The sequence below is a fragment of the Urocitellus parryii genome, chromosome 1, assembly GCF_045843805.1.
Source record: "Urocitellus parryii isolate mUroPar1 chromosome 1, mUroPar1.hap1, whole genome shotgun sequence".
In the NCBI taxonomy this organism is placed as follows: Eukaryota; Metazoa; Chordata; class Mammalia; order Rodentia; family Sciuridae; genus Urocitellus; species Urocitellus parryii.
In genome coordinates this window covers 80,451,249-80,474,249 of record NC_135531.1, presented here as the reverse complement: position 1 = coordinate 80,474,249, position 23,001 = coordinate 80,451,249, and positions in this window count along the sequence as shown.

Genomic DNA, 23,001 nt, shown 5'->3' with positions numbered 1-23,001 from the left:
ATGAGGCAGGAGGAAAAAGATCATTGAAAACTTCACTGTAGAAAGTACTCCTTTTCAGGATTTATTATTGAGGCTTCACACGCCAACTCACAATGCACTATCTTGACACAGATCATATAAACCTCAGTAAATTTCTAAAGCCTATGATACTAAAGGTTACCAATTTTGTTACAGGGCAATTTCAAAGGTGAGTGGGATTTTTTTTTCCCTCAATACAAGATAGTGAACCAATTGTTCAAAAGCCTTAACTAACCTAGCCCATATGGAAAAACAGTCAGAACAGAACATAGTTTTTTAGGAATTTAAAAAATAATAGTTGGCACTATTGTATATTTATTGTGTTTTTGTTGTTTGTGTTATCTGCCTTATTTTTACACAGCAATTTTAATGAACTTACAGATGAGCTCTTGGAAATAGCACTTTATTTACAACATCAAATAATAATTAAAAGGAAATGGTTTATGATGTTATAATCTATAGGATATGGTTTATAATGTCTTGGCTTATAACTGTCATCCAGGAAGCAATGAGATACTCAATAGAATGTAGTAAATATGAATTTCAGGACAAAAAAACAATGCAAGTGTGTCAGAAATGTAACAATTTAATTTTCATCAAGCCCTACTTCCTATGATATTCCACTGAATATCATAAACTCTGTATAGTAAACACATTGTTATCCCCCTTTTAGTTGGAAAGAGATGTTTCACAAGTCCTTCCATGAAAAAGAAAAGTTCTGATTTGCAAGGTTCACTGATTTCCAGGGGACAAATACTGCCACCCTTGAGACATGCTACTAACCTGACACTTCACACGGTTTTTGGAAAACATGCAGGTAATCCAATACAAGACAGTTCTGGGACATACCACTGCTTCCTTTCCATGAAATGGGTTGAAGAGTCTAGTGCCAAAACTTGTGGGCAGGAATACAACTATCCATTCCTATGTTTCTAAGAAAGAAAGAGTTGTTTTTAATCATCCATTATTAATCCACAAATGTTCTTACTTGTTCCCTAACTCAAGCATTCTCCAAGTTTGACACTCACCTAGACTCACTGGAAACTAGGATCTACTCCTATAACTCAATGGAGAAAAGGGAACTAGGGGCATGTGTTGCAGATCTATTCAGATCCCATCCTCACCCCCAGGCACCTGCTGTAGGTTCATGTAGCCACTTCTCATTTTGAGACTTTGTGGTACATTTCAGGGCACAGAAATACAAAGATCAGTCATAACTTTTTTTTCTTTCGGTACCAGGGATTGAACCTAAGGACACTCAACCACTGAGTCACATCCCCAGCCCTTTTTTACTTTTTATTTTGAGACAGGTCCTAACTTGCTTAGGACCTACATTAAATTGATGTTGTTGTCTTTACATTTGCAATCTTCCTGCCTCAGCTTCTCTAGCTGCTGGAATTATAAACCTGCACTACTCCGCCCAGCAGTCTTGATTTCTGAATGCATATGTAAGTGAGGCACCTGGGCCTTTGTACTTGATACCCCCAGTCCATTTGAGGTTTCTGTAACCTATTTCCCCAGCCAGGACCAGTCCAACTAAAGGTGACTCAGAATGGACTCAAGGACAAGAAAGAGGGTTCTTCTCTCAGGGACACTGGTAAATAACTAATAGTGGTTTATTTCCCAGTTATTGTCTCAAAGACCAGGCATCTATGCCCCTACCCTTTATAGGAGGAGATCTTTTTACAGACAATATGTTATTCCACATTTTTATAATATATGACAGTATGAGCTGTTAATAATCTCAGGTTCTGGAACAACATTTTTTTGGTATTTCTAGTAAATTTTTATGGAACAACAAAATTATGCTATTAATAAGTGGGATAGGTGCAAATATACAAACAGATTAAGGAAAATTTTCAGTTAATATGAAAATATTATTCAAATCATATATCTGTGTTTCAGCAAAAGCTTAACTCATATGCATATACATTCCTTTGATAATTCAATTTCTAAACTTTTACCAAATCATTCAAAATATGCATAAGAGTGATTATCACAGTATTATTTTATCATTGTGAGAAACTACAAAAATAATTATATCAAATTTTAGTAGCATCTATTCAATGCAACTATTAAATGCAGTTATAGGATAATACCTTATCACAGGAAAGATGTTATAATTCATGAGTTAGAAAAAATTAAAATATAACATATTTTAAAGAAATAACTTTCATGTACATAAATGTGTATTTTAATAGTGTTCATATCTGAATAATGGTTTTCCAATGGTTTTTATTTCTTATATGTATATTATTACTTCCAATCATAAGAAGACAGGAAAAGAAAAAAAGAAGACTTGTTTTCCAGAAGCAGTGATGTATATTCTCTAATTTAATTATCAAATTTACTATGTACCCTCAAGTTTGTATCAGTAACGGCTTTTCCTATGATAAATCTAAAGCTTTAAAGAAAGTAATTTAATCCATTCAAAATGACAGAATCGGGTCTGTCATGGATCAGAAGCCAAAGTCAATGCTTTTTTCTAACCCCATGTTTATATGAGCAAGTATCAATCAGTGTGAATCACCAGGGCCACCTACATAGTTCTGTAAGTGGCAAGAACTAAACAGCTAATGCTAACACTCCATAAATACCTAAAGCAGATGCACCATCAATAAAATTTCTCAATCATTTGAATTCCCCTTAGCAGATAAACCAACCTTGGGGAAAATTGCTGAGTAGAATCGAAAACTTTGGCGTACATAATGACTTCATTGTACTATTTATGTTTTTATAATAGTCTTCATAATAATTAAAAAACATTTTTATGACTAACTGCACAATAAGAAAAGTGAAGCAATTACACAGATAGACATAGTCAGCATTGCTTTTGATTGAATTATATGGCAGTTTTATGTAAAGTTTACTTTCAGCCATCTAATGTACCTAAAAAACTGGATATTGGCCCTCCTCTGCCTCTGAGCATTCTCTGCCTGAGCATTTATTACTTTGTTGTATTTTAAAAGTCTTAAATCTCATTCATCTAAAATATTACCCATGTAAATGTTAAGGAGAAGTAAAGCAAAACAGCAAAAAGAATTAATATACTGTAAAAACACAACCACTGATCTTATTTCATTTATTCATTCTGCAAACATGCCCTGATTCATGCAGGCATCGGGTACAACAGGACATATACATTCCTACCTTCAGGAGCCTTTGTTCTTGTGATACTCTCATCAATGTCATCATAATTGATTTCTCCCACATTAGAAAGGAATTTCCTCATCCTATCACGTTTTAAAAATATTTAACAATTGTTCTTTGTGCTGTTTATGTGACTAATACTACAGGTTGACAGAAAATCACTACCAAGTTTCATTTTGCGTCTTCTCTCATCCTCTAAGCAGAAGTCTGTTTACTATAGCTTTCAAAATGTGTCACACCTGAGGCTCTCACTTGAAAGAAAGCACATGAAAGCCTGGAGACTTCATTCCTGGAGAAATCTAGCAGAAAAAGACTGATCAAACCAAGGACATGCCAGTGGCAGAGGACAAAATCAAGCTACAAGGTGGAGCCTACCTCAAGCATTTTCATGTCTCCAGAGACCTTAAATCAGAATATCACTGCTAGAAAGACCCATGCTTCTGGGAATATTACAATTAAATCATTTTTCACTTTTTCCATTTTCTTTTCTCTGTTAGTCTGAATATCTATTCTAATACCATGGGACTGTATTTGTCAAGAAGATAAGCAACAGTGTCATTCAGAAGGAGAATATGAGATTTCTTTTTAAAAAAATAAAAGTTAAATTTAAGAGAGCTGTTTTATTCTTTAAAAAAAAAAGAGTATGACCCAGTTATTACTGGATAACACTTATGCATTTCTATAATTAAAAAGAAAGAGTATAAATTAGACTTCTGATGATCTATTAAACATATTTCAATGCATATAAATTTGTCCTTAGGTACATGAACAAATCAACATGCTGAAGTGTGCTTGTACATGGCGAATTCATTTTCCTTAACTTCTAGAACAGTCATTTTTCTCCACTACTTAGTTACTAGCACCAAAAGAAGAGGTCTGGGTATCAAAGTAGAGTACAGGTTATATAATCAGCAAATCATGAAAACTATGCTACATTTGTTTCATAGACTCTAGCAGGTTTTTTTATTTGTTCTAATTAATTATACATAACAATAGAATGAACTTTGCAACATCATATATAAATGGAGTATAATTTCTCATCCTTCTAGTTGTATATGGTGTAGAATCACATCAGTCATGTAATCATATATGTACAAAGGGTAATAATTAATGTCAGATCCATTCTACTATTCTTCCTATCCCACTACCCCTTCATCCCTTCACTCCCCCTTACCTACCCCAAAGTAACTCTATTCTTCCCTAGCCCCCACCCCTTATGGAGAATTAGCATCCATATATCAGAGAAAACATTCAGCCTTTGGTTTGGGGGATTGGCTTATTTTGTAGCATGATATGGAGCACAGATGTACCAAGTCTCTAAAACTCCCTTTCAAATAAACACTTTCTTAATTTCATATATATTGGGAAGAGAGAAATTGTTTTAATCACATCATATTTTACTCCCTGATCCAGTGAGAAATAATACATACTATGAAACCATTTTCTGCTTCAATTCTGTATTAGCGAACTGGGAGAAATCCCTTTGAACAGATTAAGAGTCTTTAAACTCACATAAAGCCAGTCTGACCTGCCCAGAAACAATAACTTCGAGTTATGCTTTTCTTTCTCTTCCACAATGATCAATTTCTTGTCTTCTAAAATAATAGGCAATCTGTCTATAATTTTAAAGTTCATTTATATTTTATTTGTATACCTCATTTACTAATTTTTAAAAGTCTTTTCATTCATCATTCTTTTTCCTAAGATTTTTTAGCTTCTGTTCCTCCCCCCACCTCCACCCCACGTTTTACTGTAATAGGAGTTTTATGACTTCTTTGAATAAACCTTATTTGGAATACATTAGGCTTAATTGAAACACCAAAAGCACATAATTTGGTAAGATGACAGAGCTAGATATCATTTACTGCATCTTAGATTTTTATATACCTCATTAGTGTTATTACCACCAGCTTATAATTATACAAAAACTGAATACAGAATTCATGGAACTAGAAATTCCCATATTAAGTCCCAAAACTTTATTTAATCCAACATGTCCAATCTTCTTCTAATCTTTTTTTTTTAAAATATTTATTTTTTAGTTGTAGGTGAATACAATATCTTTATTTATTTTTATATGGTACTGAGGATCGAACCCAGGGTCTTGGATGTGCTAGATGAGCACTCTACCCCTGAGCCACAACCCCAGCCCCCTTCTTCTAATCTTACAGAGAATCTGATAATTAGCAAAACTGACTGAAATTGTACTTCATCTCACTTCTGGCAGAAAATGAACTAAAGATTGGTAGTGATCAGGGTTCAAATAGCAGTTTAGATAGGAGTTGTATCAAAGTAAACTGAGATGCAAGACATCAACATTAAGTCAATTTTCAGGTTTGGATCTAGAATGTCATCATAAAGCTTATGTGTTGAAACATGGTCCGCAGTGTGTCAAGGTTCAAAGGTGAAGCTTTTGGGAAATTAGATCATGTGGGCTATAATCTCATTTGGTGATTAATAATTTAGGAGGACTACTAGGTGGTAACTGTAGACAGATGGGGTGTGGCTAGAAGAAGCAACTCACTGGGGCATGCCTCTGAAGGGTTGATGTTCTCCCCTTCCCTTTCCTTTCTCTTCCCCTGACACTTTCCTTCCATGTTGTCATGGACTGAACCACTTTCCTTCACCATGTTCTTTCTTTAGAATGTTCTGTTTCACCTTGGATTCAGAGCACCCAGAACAATGGAGTCAGCCAACCATGGATTTTAAAATTGTCAGCCAAAATAAACTTTTCTTTTCTAAGTTCTTCTTGTTGGGATTTTTGGTCACATCAATGAAAATCTGACTAACAGTAATATACCAGGATTCTGAGATCAGTAAAACAAACAAAAAAAAAAGTGGGTAAAACAAGAGAAGGGCAGGATGCTGCTCCAATACTGGCAGCTTTATCAGGCCCAGATAACCTATAATGTTAATCAAGGTCCTGAGTAAAGAAAATGAAGTCTTTCAATGGTTGAAAAGGGAGTAAGAACAGAACAAGGATTAGTAAGCTGCTATAGAATCACAAAAACTATAGTCAAAGCTTAGCCCACCAAGCGCTGCCTAAATTCAGCATTAGGAAGATAAGCAAGCAAGAGGGGTACATGCAGGGAATCTTCTAAAAATGCCGTTGAATTTCTGCTGCCATTTAAGCCTGTGAAAATTGGGCATTTCATCTAACCTTCTATCTAGGCCCTTGCTAATTTCACAGAAGGCATTGTGCCAGAAGTATGGAAGAAAGTTAGAAATGCTCTAGAACTAGACTCAGCACTCCAAAGTCCCTGTGTCCAACTCAAAGGTGGATCCCTCTGTAGGCAGAAATTCTTTGGAGGCCTAAGCTTCTTAGACTGTGTATTCTGTGGTTTGTTCTAGAGACAGAACCAAGTCAAGAGTAATTATTGTTACAACCCATATATTAAAAATAATTGAGGTCTTTACAATTTTTTTTTTAAATAACAGAATTCATTATCCCACTGTTATAGAGACCAAAAATCTGAAATTAGAGTGTTGCCTTGACTAATTCCTTTTGGGGGCTCTAAGGGAGAATCTGTTTTATGCCCCTTTCCTAACTTGTGGTGGCTTTTGACATCCTTGGTGCTCCTCAGCTTGTAGATGCTTCAATCTTATCCACATTTTTATGCAGACATCTTTGCCTCTGTGTCTCTTCCCTTTCTGTCTTTAATAGGGACAGTTATCACACCTTTCATTAGGCTGACTGTAATCAAGAGTGTTCTTGTTTGAAAGCCTTGCCTTACTGCATATGCAAAGACTCCCTGTCTAAATAAGATCAAGTTCATAATATCAGGGTTTAATATTTGGAAGCATTTTGGGAAGGGGAGACACAATTCAACCCAGTACACTTTGCTAAGGGTATATTTACAATCTTTAAAATATATATTTAAAAAATCCTTATGCTAAGCAAAAAGCACGCCTCAGGTAATAAGACATTAGGAGCAATAAAACCAGGAACTCTAATTTGAACAAACTATGATAAATTAGGAATTAATTATATTTGAGCCAAAGCAGAGGAGAATCACATTAAGAACGGATCCTTTGGGGTAATTAAGTAGTTTATAGCTCGTTGATTTTTTCCTCCAATTAGGGCATGAATTAGCAGTAGTGGAAGACTGGCTAAAATCTATACTAGGTACACAAAGAAAAGTAAATAAATAAAATTAATTATATAACTAAAAATGAAAATAAAGCCAGGTGCGGTAGAGCACACCTATATTCCTAGCTACTTGGGAGACTAAGTCCAGCCTGGGCAACTTAGTGAGACCCTCTCTCAAAATAAAAAACAAAAAAGGACTGGAATTTAGCTCAGTGGTACAGCTTCCCTGAGTTCAATCCCCAGTACCTCAAAAAAGCTTGGGGGGGGGGATAAAAAATTTAATAAGTAAATTATGTTTATATTACCTTGCAGTTTTGCTTATTATTAGTTTTTCAGAATTTGCATAGGAGATCTCAACCGAAAGAGATGGATGATTTCAAGGTAGAAGGAGAGACAGGAGCCAAATAAAATGCTAAGGACTATTTTGATAATCATCATGAAATTTTTAAAAATATAGGGAGAAAAATATTATCGTAGGCCCTTAAAACTTAAGTAAATACCATGTATCCAGTAGCATTTCAAGGATCATAGTAAGTAAATTCCATATCATGAGACTTTTATTTATTTTTAGAGTTTAAAGGTATTCACAATGTGACAAATATTACCTTTGCTCTGAGGAGAAAAAAAAAATCAGTACAGGCTGTGCTCAGAATATTAGAAGGCCTGTGAGTAGTTTTGAATACAGATATATTTGGATCTATTCATTAACTCTGAATGTAATACCCAACCAGGGGAGTTGGATGGCTTCCAACAGTTGCAATGAGAAACATGACAACCAAAATGCAATATGCTTTACAGAATTCCTCTCTTCTTCTTTTTTTTTACTTGCTTCCTCCTTCAGATACATTTTGAAATCAGCAGTTATTCATTGTAATGTGTATTTCTCATCTCTATTAAAGACAAAATGTTTTACTTATTTTTATAAGATATTCTCACAGAAATATTTAGTAAGATTTTATGGCATACAGTAATTTAATTTAGTTCTTAAGAGTAATGTTTAAAATGAAAATACCAGTTAATATTTTCATTAAAATCATCTGATTAAATATAAAACATAGAAATAAAAAACAAATATATGTTTATCATTTTGCTTTCAATATATATGATACAAAAATATGGAATAAATATATTTCCATGAACTTCTGAAGTATTCAGAATACATAAAGGAAGACATAATCAAGTCAATATAATTTACTTTATTCTTTTAGGCCAGATGTTATATAAGTTATAGGAAAATCAAAGTTTAAGAAAGTTATTATTTAAAGTGCTTAATCTACATATGTATTATAACAAATGAGACAGTTGTTTTCAAAGGTTTAAAAATGCAGTTGGGGACAGTGATACACACCTATTATCCTGGCTGAGGAGCTGAGGTAGGAATATCACAAGTTCAAGGCCAACCTGGGCAACTTAGCAAGACCCTGTCAGAAAAAATTAAAAGAGCCAGGTACACAGCTCAGTGGCAGAATTCTTGACTAGCATGTAAAAGGCCCTGGGTTGAATTTCCAGTTATATATACATAATTTCATAAGTATTTAAAATGCCAATTTTCTTCCAATTTTTAATCCATAAAGAAAATACGTTATGCAATTTCCATGACTATCTTCTTCTTATGCTGTTACAGGGAAAGAAAAAAAAAATCAGTTTGAGCTAGCAATTTTTAACTTTAATTTCTTTTAACTGGAGGACCATTGCTCCTTTTAAGAATCTTACTCATCTCTAAATTTTCTACCCATGATATAGTTCTCCATAAATATTCAAATACACATAACCAACTAACTTTTCTATGTACTTTTGGCAAGTCCCCAATTGTAATGAATGCCAGAAGCTAGACTAAGAACCTCTAACCTTGGAATATGCTAAGGAATATTCTAAGCTTTGGAAAAGAAGCAGAGAATTAACCAAGATGGAGGCAGAAGGTTTTTAGATCAATTCTTTATTTTTCCAGTGTTCAGAATATTCTCTAACACAAAATAAATAATTTTTGAAGGAATAAATTGTTCTAAGAACTTCTGAGTGTATTCAGGGCTATAGAAGCAGTTCTGTACAGAGGAAATTCATATAAGATTTTGATCTAGAGGATATAATTTTAAATCCCTTCTTCTTAAATTTCACTGTGGCTTTTGATAGATTAAATTCTCTGGGTTTCAATTTTCTCATCTATAAAATAAGAATACTAAAATCTGTCCCCAGTTATTGTAAGAATTAGTAAGAAGTTTCAGTGTCCTATTATACAATAAGGTAATAAATGTACTGTAAACTTCAAAAAGTTAAAAGAAAGAAATTTGGATGTTTTCACCATGAATAATAATAGCTTGAAGAGATAGCTGTGTTTACATTGACTTAAGCATCACACAATATTTACATATAACACCATCACAAAAACATTCCATAAATGTTTTTGTTTTTGTTTCAGTTGAAAAACTAAATTTTTTAAGAAGTGACAAGCAGGTGAGAACTTGTTCAATATATTTCAGTGGGTTTGGCTCAAATTGTTAGAAGTTGGGTTCCTAAAATTTCTGGTGAGAGAATTTCAGGATAATAAATAACTAGGCATTCATATATTTGAAACTTACCAGGATTTGTGTTAAGTTCAAAGAGTCAGTTGGATTCTCACATTTGAGTAGGATAAGCTGATTTTAAGATCTGATCATTGAATAAACAAAGTGTAAGTTCTATTTTTGCTAACATGTATACGCTAAGGCAAAAGTTCTTTGTAAAGCAATACATATTTTCAAAGGATTAAATTTGTTAGATATACAGAAAGCCCTGAAGTGTTACTCAGAAGTTAATAAGCTTCATGAGACAGAAAGGGGAAAACAAACAAAACAGGACTGATGAGGTGCATTTCCCACACTAGTCAATCTACAAACCAAGAGAAATGAAGACTAATAAGAAATGGTCTGTTGTAGCAGAATGGAGGCTACAGGCTACAGACAGAATTCACACAGTCAGTCCTGAAACCAGTTGCTGACAAGCAAGCAGTCAAAGAAAAGGAAAAAATACAAACACTAAAGTAATAAATACAGGTAAAGAGGTGAATTTTTTAATTTTCCTGATGCCAAACAATCAATACAGGCAAGTTAGAGGATGCGATAATATGAAGGTTTTCCTTTTGTGGGTTTAAACAAGCAAGGTTGAAAGAGGTTTCAGTGTCTTTTATCCTCAAGTATGTGCAGGCATGAAATATCTGGCTTTAGTTTGTAGACAAGTTTTACTGATATATCCAACCAAATGAAAAGCTTTAGCCATTGGGAATGCTACTATGAATATTTTCTATTTGCAGGTTGTGTTTTAGCAGCTAGTGGGAGATTTTTTTTTTCATCTAGTACCCTAAGATTCATTTTTGTCTCCTGGCAACGGTTCTTTTCATTTCTCACAAAAAAAGACAATGAAATTACTGTACTTTCATGCCTTAGAAAAAAAATCACCACATTGCTGACTTTTTTCCCATGAAACTTCAAACAGAACAAATCTCAAAACTAACAACAACCACTTTCACTTTGGATAGATCATAAAGGTCAATTTGTTGCAAGCTGAAAACACTTATTCCTTTATGATGAAAAAGAAAACATGAAATTAGCTGTCACATGTCTTTACTAGAATAAGGAAATGGGAATGTTCATACAAGTGATACTGTCATCCAATGACGACCTGGGCTCTAAACTAAAGAGGCTGTGACATCACATTAGAGCATCCATATTGACTAACCCTCCAGCTGATACCCATACACATGGGAAAGGAGCTCAGAGGCATCAAAATAGCTGTTTTTATCAAAATGTCAGGCAAGCCACAAATGAGATGTACTCTAACGGACAGAACTATCTAGGCCCAGGATTAAACAGGAGAGAAACAGAAGTGACATTTTCCTCTTAAGAACACAAGAAAAGCAGAGCAGAAAATTCTCAACTTGAAAAGGAATTCAGTGTATTGTCATACTATCAATACAGATCTTCATCAAAAACAGGAAGTGAATGTGTATCATAGCACTAGAACTTCACAAAAAAAGAATCTCTTTCATAATGCTACAACATATAAATTTTTCACACAAACAAACCAAGGCGCAAAAATAGTTTAAAAAAAAAAAAAACATGGTCAAGGTCACACAGCTAGTAAGTGGCAGAGCCAGGATTTAAGACATCTAATGCCATTCCCCATAGCACAATTCACTCAGACCAGCATCCCTCATTTTACAACCTAAAATGAATTAGAAAATGTTTAGGTATCATCCATTCCTATAAATCTCAGACCTAAGTTCAGCCTTCCAGACCTAATGAAGTTCTTAAAACTAACCATGAGTAATGGTGAGAGAAAACAACAGCCCCAACTGCTACCACACCAGCTTGTGTCTTCCATGTGCCCATGACACTGGGCACAGTGGTGCACATCTATAATCCCAGCTGCTTGGGAGGCTGAGGCAGGAGGATCACAAGTTCCAGACCTGCTTATGCAACTTAGCAAAACCTTGTTTCAAATGAAAAATAAAAAAGGCTGGGTATATAGCTCACTGGTTCAGTGCCCCAAGGTTCAATTCCCAGTACTAAAACAAAAGTAATTAAAAAGGAGCTATTCTACAACCTCAGATAGTGCTGACAAACTATGAAGTAATGCAAATCTCTACTAAAAAAAAAAAATTAGTAAAGGTTACACAGTGATGACTTTTCCACTGGGAAGAAAATGGAACATTTGGAAACAGACTAAACAAATAAACTGAATGTTATAACTTAGTTCCTAGAATAATTCTTGTAGTGCTTTTGAGATTTGGTGTAATATAAAAGTGTTATAAAATAAAATATAAATATTCACAGGATGAAAATTGTGTGAAATAAATAAAAACTTTATTCAGTTTGGCAGCTGTTTTTAGATCCAAATTTTATTTCCTTGTGGGATAGAAAATAAGATGGGGATACTGCAGCTTCAGTAACCTGTATAACAAGAAGCATATGTAGTTTGAAGTACAAGAAATCCTTTTCATAAAGAGCTCTTTTTGTGGCCAAGACCAACTGAAATTGTTAGGAAAAGTATCTCAGTCTCTAAAAACACAAACTTCCTTTTTCTCAGAGGAAAATGTAGAGGACTAGATGCACAAACAAAAATTCAAATCCCATTGTTTACAAAATATCCTCTTATACAATTATTTTACCTTATTTGGTTATAGAATTTATTATATTGTTTTTCAACTACATATAAAAAGTGCATTTGAATATAAAATCTCCATACTAAGTCACCGAGAAAGTTGCTCCTGTTTCTTTTTTTAAGCTTTTGTACTTCTTTGAGGACACTGTCCCTCCAGTCACATCAAGGAGCTGAAAATAGGGAAATGGACACTGTTCTCTTTTTTAATTATTGTTCTATTTCTGTTTTTCTGGCTTTCAAATTGATCTCTAAAGACACAGACCTACATTGTCACTATTGTATAAACTCAATATTATCATTTATTTTTGTCAGTGTTTAAAGAACAAAAAGTGAACAAGATCCAAGTAGCACTGTAGACTGTCTGTGGTTGACTCATCAAAGATCAGTTGACATCGTTGAATAACCTTTCCCCTGTAGGAGTCAAGAGAGAACTGACTGACTCATCTGAGACAATGACATCTCCCACTCCAAGGCTTCTGTCTACATCATCAGTACAGTCATTACTTCAAAAATAAGACACAATTATCCGAGACTTCCTCAGCTTTATCAAAGGGCATCAGGAATATCTCAGACTTCAGCTTCCTACAAACATCCAATACTCATGGACACTAACTCCTTTGAATCCACCAGGACTAATCTCATTATACATGTATCCCTGTTCAAAACAGGAAACTTGGGGTCTCTCAAGGTCATTCTTTCTCTCCTGAACCTTAAGTCCTATATGACTCTAACATGAGCTCTCTTCCTCACTATTATCCCCATATACAAATACCCACTTTCAAAACTTTTTCACTGTACTTTTAGGAATTCAAGTTTCCAATCAGCCGCAGTCTGTCCTCAACATTATTTAGCATTCACTGTCTTACTATATATAACAGAAGCCTGGCTTTCCTTGGGACTCTGTTTCCCATCCAGTTTTCTAAACCAGTGGTTGTTCTTCATTGGGCTGGGTTGAAGACAAAGCATGTGCTCTGCTTGACTGTCTCACCTTTGATTCATTGTCATTCCCACCCCCTTAAATCTTGTGTTACCAGACACATCACTCCCTATACTTCATCATTCTATCATCAACCAATTCTGTGATCATTCTTCCTCATTTTTCAAAGATATCATCTGCTGGCTCCTTGTCATTCTCCCTAACACTAATGCAGTCCTAATGCTTGGTGATCGGAACATCCACAGAAGCTTTACAATACTCTGTTCTGTAAGTTTCTCAACCTCCTTTCCTTAAATTATCTTGATCTTTTCCTTACTTCAGTCACTACTCTAATAGGTGGACCCTAGATTATTTATTTATCAACAGCTATACCTCCTCCATAATTTCAAAGTTATGCCTCCCTTCTTCTAAACACCACATTTCTTTTCTCTCTCTCTAGTTTTTCATCTCCAGCAATTCTTTAGCCTTGTGCTCAATCTTTCTATCTTCCCAGGATCAATTAAAATGTCAATTTCCTCTTTTTCCTCACTGCTCTGCTGAAATTTCAAATGTATTAATAATACTCCCTTTCATATCCTCTCAACTCCCTTATATTTCTGTTGATTTTTCATACTCATTTGCAACATAGCTACCTGATTTAAACACAACTCTCTACTTTCTATGTCTGACAATGGCTGGGAAAAAAACCCACACAATTATGCTAATCATTCTCACCTTAAATGGTACTACTACTCTCAAGTTAGGCTATAATATATCCTGATGTAGAAAAGAAATAGGTTACATAGCAGGACTGAGATTGCAGTCCTTAGAATTGATATTTTCCATGTTCTAAATTTTAACTGAAACTTTGGTCTCGTAGGAAAATCATTGTAGAAGACGAAAGAGGAGGGGGCAGAGAAAGAGGTAAAAAAGAAGGAGAGGAAAAGGAGGAGTAAAAAGAAGTAGAGGAGGAAGAAAAAGAAGAATGCACATAGAAAGAAATGAGAAAATCTCACACTGGTGTCATGGTTCTTGTGTTCACCTGATGAGAAGTTTTACCAATTTGGAGTACATTTCAAGTCTCATGGTCTCTCTTTCCATCAGTAAAATATAAAAATCAAAACTATAAAATACTAAGAAAAAAACCATGTAGAAAAACTCCATGATGTTGGATTTGGTAATGATTTATTGGTTATAACAACAAAAGCAGAGAAGAGAGAAAAAATGATAAATTGGACTTCAACAAAATTAAAAAAAACTTTCATGTATCAAAGGACACATTCAACAAAGTAAAAAGTGAAACCACAGAATGATAAAAATATTTGCAAATTGTACATATGATGAGGAAAATTAATATTCTGAATATACAAAGTCTTCCTAGCAATTCAATCACAAAAGTATGCAACCTGTACAAAGGATAGATAATCACTTCAACAGATTTTCCAAAGAAAATATACAAATGGCCCATAAGTAGATGGAAAGATATTCACTCAATCTGCATTAGGAGGGCAATAATTTAAATACACACACACACACACACACACACACACACACACATATATATATATATATATATATATATATATATATATATATATATGAAATAGTAAGTTTGGGCAAGATATAGAAAAATTATAAAATTTGTGTACCACTGAAGGAATGCAAAATGGTTGTCAATCTAGAAAGCAATATGGTGTTCCTCAAAAAATTAAACATGGAATTAACATGTGGGGTAGCAATTCCTCTTCTGGATACATACCCAAATTAAGGGAAAGTAGAGTTTCAAAGGGAAAATTATACATCCATTGTCCTACTCAGCTAGCTGTTTATCACTATGACCAATATCAAAGAAAAACAAAAGAGAAAATATTTATGTTGGTTCAGTTTCAGAGGTTTCAGTACATGGTCAGCTGGTTCTATTGCTCTGGGCATGAAATGAGGAAGAACAACATGGTTGAAGTATGTAGCAGAAGAAAGCTGCTCACCTCATGGCAGCCAGAAGGAAGAGGGAGAAAGGAAGTGGCTAGGGACAACATATACCTTCCAAAAGCATGTTTCCAGGGACTTGCTTTCTCCAACTGGGCCCCCCTACAGTTTCCACCACCTTCCAACAGTATCATCAAATTATGAATTCATCAATGGATTCATTTGTTGATGAGATTAAAACCCTCATGATTCAATATTTTCCTAAAAGCCTCAACTCTGAACATTGCTGCCCTGGGAACCAAGCCTTCAATACATGAGCTTTGGGGGGACATTCCAGAGCCAACCTAAAACATTGATGTATATAAAAGCTTTATACACAATAGACAAAAGATGAAAATAACTGATGGATCTACTGATGAATATACAAAATGTGACATGTACATGCAATGAAATATTACTCAGCTTTATAAAAGAAGGAAATTTTGATACATGCTTTAACACGAATGAATCTTGAGAACATTACGCTGACTGAAATAAGTGAGTAACAAAAGGACAAATACTTTATGGTTTTCATTATATAATGTACCAAGAGGAATCAAATAAATGGAATCAGACAGTAAAACCAAAGTTGCTAGTATACTAATGTTGCAGAGGAAATGAGTTATTGTTTAATGGATAAAAAGTTTCAGTTTGGGAAAACAAGGAAGATCTAAACATGGATGGTGGTAACGGTTGGACAAGAATGTGCATGATATGCCACTGTACACTTAAAAATGGTCACAGTGGTAAATGTATAGAATGCATACATCACAATAAAAAATGAATTAAGTATATCAATAAAGACAAAATGTGTTTCCAACCTTTCATAAGAAACACATAAGTAACATGACAAACTGATTTGTAAATTATCGTTATAAATAAACTACAAACTGAGATTATGTAAATTATCCAAGTTTACAAGTATAGAAACATCCCAAGATGACCTATCTTAACTAATTACATGCATTGGGGGTATCTAACTTCAAATTAAGTGGCAATTGTAAGTTTTTAATGTTTTACTTATGCTATTTTATCCACATTTCTATGTCAGAATTCTCAGTTACCAAAAACGTGTACTAGTCTTTAGTAACCTAAGAATATGGAATTTTAATTGGGATTTTCCTTATTTTATAATTTTATAGAATCTATAATTTGCCACCTTCCCACTCTTAACTAATCAATTTTATGTACTTATTTTTATTGCTGCATTTTAATATATGTAACTGTGATTTATTATGCCATATTTCTGCATGCACGTAACATAATTTGACCTACTAATCAATCTTTAATGTGAAGTAAGTGATTCTCCAGATGTTTCAGTCTGTATACTTCTCAAGTAAAATTCAGTTTTGTTGTTTCCTAGGACAAAATTTACAATACCAGTATATTATAAACTAAAGATCTTCATGATTACTAACACCAATTTCAATGAAAATTCTCACTGGAGGAACTTTTAGCAAAACATAACCCTGTAGTCTGACTGGGTTCCCCCAAAAAATTATATGCTGAAATCCTACCACCAAGGTGATCGTTTTAGGAAATGGAAAATTTAGGATAATAATTAAGTCAAGAGGGCAGAGCTTTTATGAATAAAATTGGGGCCATATAAAATAGGTCCAAAGGAACCCATTTTCCCCTTTTACCTTGTGAGAACATTGAGAAGTTGACATCTGTAAAAGAAATCTACTGTTGCCTGAATCTTGAACTTCTTAGCCTCCATAAATCTAAGAAAAAAAAATTTTGTTAGTTTTAAACTAATTAATGACATTTTCTTATTGCAGCACAAAACAACAGATTTTTTCAAATGGATAGAATAAAATAGTTGTAACTCTTATTTTTATAATAAATGCCAATTTAAAATTGCTAAGGAAGTTATCAAAGAAATTCTGGCACTATCATAGCCTATTGTTTAAAAAAACTAAAATGTCATATTTTATATCTTAAATGAAGCTTGGTTTTTAAAATAACTATTTAAGAATGACCATCAACCATTATTTCACAAATGTTGACCTAGTAATTACCTGTAATACTCACATTTCTAGACCTAAAGTAAAATATTACAGATAAATCATAGGACTGTTTTTTTTAATTAGCCAATAGATTGCCAATATTATTCAAGCTTATGTCTTCACAATATCAATTATTGTATGATCCCATCTCTTATTTTATGATAAAAGTCTCAAAAGACAAACTGTGTTCTGTGAGCCAATGGTGTTGGAAACCAAAATGAGCAAGCTGGTATACACAGTCTTTTGGCAGATGAAACACTGAACCTTTTTCTAAGCTATTTGAATCCTGTTTTATTGATTCAAAAATACTTCATTGGTCCAGGGGGATGTTTGACCTTTACTTCTTCCAGAAGAAAAAAGCACCAGGCTAATCATGTTCAGGCAAACAATAGTCAGACTCCACAATAAGGCAAAGAAACAAACAGAGGAGTAGAATATAAAGGCAGAGATCCGTCCCAGCTTAAAGTGTTAAAAATAAGCCCGTGGCGACAAACAAGTAATTGCACCACATTTCCATATAGCCAGTGACACTTTACATGTGGGAAGTAAAAGCAGAAGCAGGCTCTTTTCAAGCTACCACCAAGGTCAGGTTGGGTTTCTGGTACATTTTAGCAATTCTAAACACCAAGGAATAGGAATATGTCTCTTCCCTTATAGTGTTTTGGGGTATGATCAAATGCCTTTTACAAAAAGATAACAGAGATCTTACTCATCACTATCATAATGCCCAGAGTGAATGAGTCATCTTCAGACTGGGCAGAGTACTATGATGTTAACTGAACTTCAGTGAAAGGTATCCAGTTTTCACCTTCCTTATCCTCAGTCTTCATATCCTAATTGTTTGTGAATCCAGTGAGTATTTTATTGTGTCCGTTTTATCATCTGTGTACAAGGAACATCTCAAAGGTCTGCACAATCTAACCCCTCACTCAAACATTTATTTGCTTTTCCTGAGGAAAAAAATCTCAAATAATTTGGGATGAAATCAGTACTTTCATATATTTCAACTATTCTTAAGAGGGGGAAGGAAAATTCAACAAGGAACATATTTATAATTTGCTGACTTATAATTTGCTAAACCCAATGTAAAAACTAAATCTCATTAGAAAAAGTTTTATCCAAAAAGTTATCCAATGTGATTATATACTCAATGGCATGTTCGATTAATACTGTTCCCTATATGTAGATATCCCATGAAAACAAAGCGCTTTACACAGGAATGCCCTTTAGAGCTGGAGATGGTAGATGGCATAGCAAATTAAATCAATTTTACGAAGGTACACCAGAAAGCACAGACTGTGAATCAATATTCTGTTTTGTTTCCTTGACATTTATTAAAGACTTTCATCAAGTTAATTCTCTTCTCTGGACCTTAATTTTCTCATCTGCAAAAGAGAACCTCAAATACTTTCTAAGGATACTCACAGATCTGAATATCATATTTTACATTAGATAAAATTATTAGGTCAGAAGCTACATTATAAATAATAAATGTAATACTAATTACATACAAACAACAATTAAATTAATTTTAGCTTCAATTATGACAAATATTATAGTTCAATTTATGCATTTTCAAATACCATATATTTACATGAACAAGAATCAATTGAGCCAAGGTTGTAGCTCAGTGGTAGAGCACTTTCCCACCATGTATGAGACACTGGGTTCAATTCTCAGCACCACATGTAAATTAATAAATAAAAAATAAAAGTCCATCAACAACTAAATTTTTTTAAAAAGAAATTACTTGAAATTAATTGAAGAAACTACATTAAATAATTTCCTATTAAAATATAATTTCAGGGTGCTTATCAAAATAGACAACTCATTCTATAAACTGTCTTTTAAAAACTCTCATACAAACTTTCCTTCTATTACCTATGAAAACAAATTATGCATATATGTACATATATATATATATACACACAGACATATATGCATGCATATACACATAGTCTTCATCTAACATTTTTCAAGGCAAACAAGAATTAAAGATTAAAACAAAGCAATCACAAAACACATGTTGAAAGCTCTATCTGAAGATATCTAGATATGTTTAATCATCTTTACTGTATTTCTATCATAGTATTTATCAAACTGTAGTATATCTTCTTTCACTAATTTACAAAATCCTGGAGACCAAGAATCATGTTTTACAGATCCCCCAGGAGGAACCCAATAAATGTTTGTATAATGAATAAGTGAATTTGTGTCCTTGTATATGCAGGCAACCCTGCAGTTATAAATATGCAATTTACAAATAGCTGGGTGTTACTGCTTCACTTTCTTCTTAAAATTATGTAACTGTTTATTTTTAAATTACAGATGAATTTAATTGCTCCAAAAAATATTTATTGAGCACCTTCTATGAACCAGGTATCATTCTAGGTACCTAGGATTCATCAGTGGATACAGATAATAAGAGAAATGTACAGTATATTAGAAGAAAAACAGGAAAATATAAGAGATCGTGCATTCTAAGGTTGGCAACAGAGTGCAAGGGGAAATCTAGTGTGCCAAAGCAGTATGGAAGTTTTAAGAAGACTATCAAGAGTTCTTACTTAATAGATGACATATGAGCAAAGACTAAAAGCAAAATCATTTTGCTAAATTTTCTAAATGTTATCCTTTAGGATCTCTGAATTTCTGTGCTATGATAATAACTTTAAGAGACCCTTGATAGATATGCAAAGGTATACTTGTGTTATCTTCCATCTCCAGATATTAGCTCATCTGAAAATGACACATTTAATAACCCAGGTATAAAGGAAAACTGTTTTAAAACTTTCAGAATGATGGCTTTTAATTTCTATTTATTCATTTGAAAAAAAATGTAGAATTAAAAAAATTACTAACTACTCAGTAATAGTGTTAATTAAATTTATTGATTTTTTTTAGTCCTCACTTAATCTTCATGTTGATCTTAGAGGGTTATATCTAAACAATTATATTTGATTGACCAGCTCTTACACATGGACACAAGAAAAGCAAAATAATCACTTATGTAAGTTAGGTCAAATTTCTACTATTGGGGGAACAAAAGGGGAAACCTAAAAATTACCTGAAATGACTTTGTTTATAAGAAAAATTTCTCAATTCTCACTTCCTTTGAAGTCATGAATGGCCACTAAGGTTAACTCTATTTATTGATTTTTGGGGTTGGGGGCAGTGGTGCTGGGGATTGAACCCAGGGCCTTGTGTATGTGAGGCAAGCCACTCTACCAAGTGAGCTATATCCCCAGCCCTATTGGTTTATTTTGATTAGTAACAGCTCCATGAAATGTTTTGAAAAAGATTCTGAAGTTGCATGTTGTATCACAGAAAAATGTTTGTCCTTGTTGGTCATGTCTGAAGTTCAAGGGAGGGGAAGCAGGAACCCTGGCACTACCTATTTTTTAGCCAGGACCTACACTTACATGATATATCAGATCCATACTCAGCCTACATTAGCAATTTGTAAGAGCAAACCTTGCAGATGATATCTTCTATACTATAGTCAGTAAACTCTATACCAAAAGTCAATGAGCAGAAATGGGTGGAATGAATAATCTAAAGGATTCAGTCATGGAGAAGGTAGAATAATACTTATGTGTCTAAGTATATATTATAAGTATAAGCTGGAAATGGGGTAGATCTATAGCTAAGAGTCATATCCATGTATCATAACCTGTGAAATCAAGACAAGTAACTAAAAACAAGAATATAAAAGAAATATTCACTGGCAATTATCAAGAATACAAGGAACAATAAATTGTGGCAAGGATGTGGGAAAGAAATTCACTTATACATTGCTGGTGGGATTGAAGATTAATGCAACCACTCGGGAAAGCAATATAGAAATTCCTCAGAAAACTTGGAATGGAACCCACTCCTCAGCATACACCCAAAGAACTTAAAATGAGCATACTACAAGGATGAAGCCACATTAATGTTTATAGCAGCTCAATTCACAATAGCCAAGCTATGGAACCAACCTAGGTGCCCTTCAACACTTGAAGAGATAAAGAAAATGTGGTACATATACACAATGGAATATTACTCAGCCATTAAAAAGAATGAAATTATGGCATTTGCCAGTAAATGGATGGAACTGGAGAGTATCATGTTAACTGAAATAAGCCAGTCCCTGCCCCCATCCCCGAAAAAGACAAAATATTCTATCTGCTATATGAATGCTGACCCACAAAAAGGGAAAGGAAGATTAGAAGTTCATAGGATTAGATAAAAAGAAATGAAGGGAAGAGAGGGGGGATGAGAATAGGAAAGAGAGTAGAATGAATGGGACACAACTTTCCTTTTCTCATATATAAATACATGACCAATGTAAATTCACATCATGTACAACCATAATAATGGGATCCTAACTAGAACTAGCTATATTTATTTTGTCTTTGTATGATATTTCAAAATATACTCTACTATCATGTAAAAACTATAAAAAAACAACAACTATTCATTAAGTAACTTGAATTCTACCAGCAGGTGTTTCAGTCATAATGCCACTTTTTAAAGTGTCTTTGTATCATCCCGTCTTCTTTACTACTTATGAGAGACTGTGCTCAGCATCTGGCACTAACAAATTATTAGAATTGCAAAATGTATTTTTAACTTACTATGACTAACTTTGATTTGCATACTCCATTAGTCTGCATCTTCAAACCTAGTATTTTTTTAAAGACTGCAAAAAAAATATGTTATTGGAAAGTGTATTTCTATCATGATAATTCCAAGAAGGAGCTGTTATTTTCAGCTGTGGGGTAGAGCAGCTTCAGGGAAAAAGTCTATAAACAGAAACAGGCCCATAAATGACTATGCCAGAAACAGCAATTATTAAAGCAAAACCCAACGTGTTCCCTTTTGTGGTCAAAAAAGAAAAGAAAAAGTCATTATGCATTTCCTAACCTATTCTATGAAATTTATTTTGATGTGCTTTTAGACAGCAGTATTCTCTTTCCAGCCCCAACACCCCTAATGAGTCTTTCTAAGAACTCTGGTAACTTGTTGAATCTCTTGTTGAATCTAAATGTTCCTTCTTGGTTCATGCCTTCCTTGAACTCTGCAGCACACACTGCTCCTAGAAAACATACTTTCTTTATTAGATATCTGATTTTCCTCATTCTTGTCCTCCAGAATCTCTTAAATTGTCCATTATGCTATTGAAAGCCTGGCCAACTCTGGCCATTGCTTAGGACTTGAATAATTTCACTCTCATTAAAAGTCGTATTTGGTATTCTGTCTTACTTGAGTTAATCTTTTCATGGACAATAATCCCATTTTCTCTCTACAGAATGTTCCCACGGTGCTAGAAGCAGAGATGGTATCCAGTTTGTAGTTTCAGATTAATTGACAATGAAGATTAAAGTTACAAAGGAAAAAAAAAGATGCTTCTCAGTGCCACTGTAGAAAAACAAAACAGCTAGTTTTCACATTAATTGATGAAGAACTTAACCATAAATACTAGCAGCTAATACCCAAAGTATATCTTTACTCAGTTATTTAAATAAATATTACTAAATGAATGCAAGTTGCTCTGAAGAACCTGATAAATATTCTGACTCAGAATTCTCTAAACATTTTTGTCTGTTTATTTCAAGCTGGAACTAAACAAAATCTCTATAATCTGTTGACTTTTATCACAATTTTATGTATTTCTTTCACCAAAAGTCAAAATCGCACTTTTTCTACATCTAGAAGAAAATCCAGCAATCTGAGTA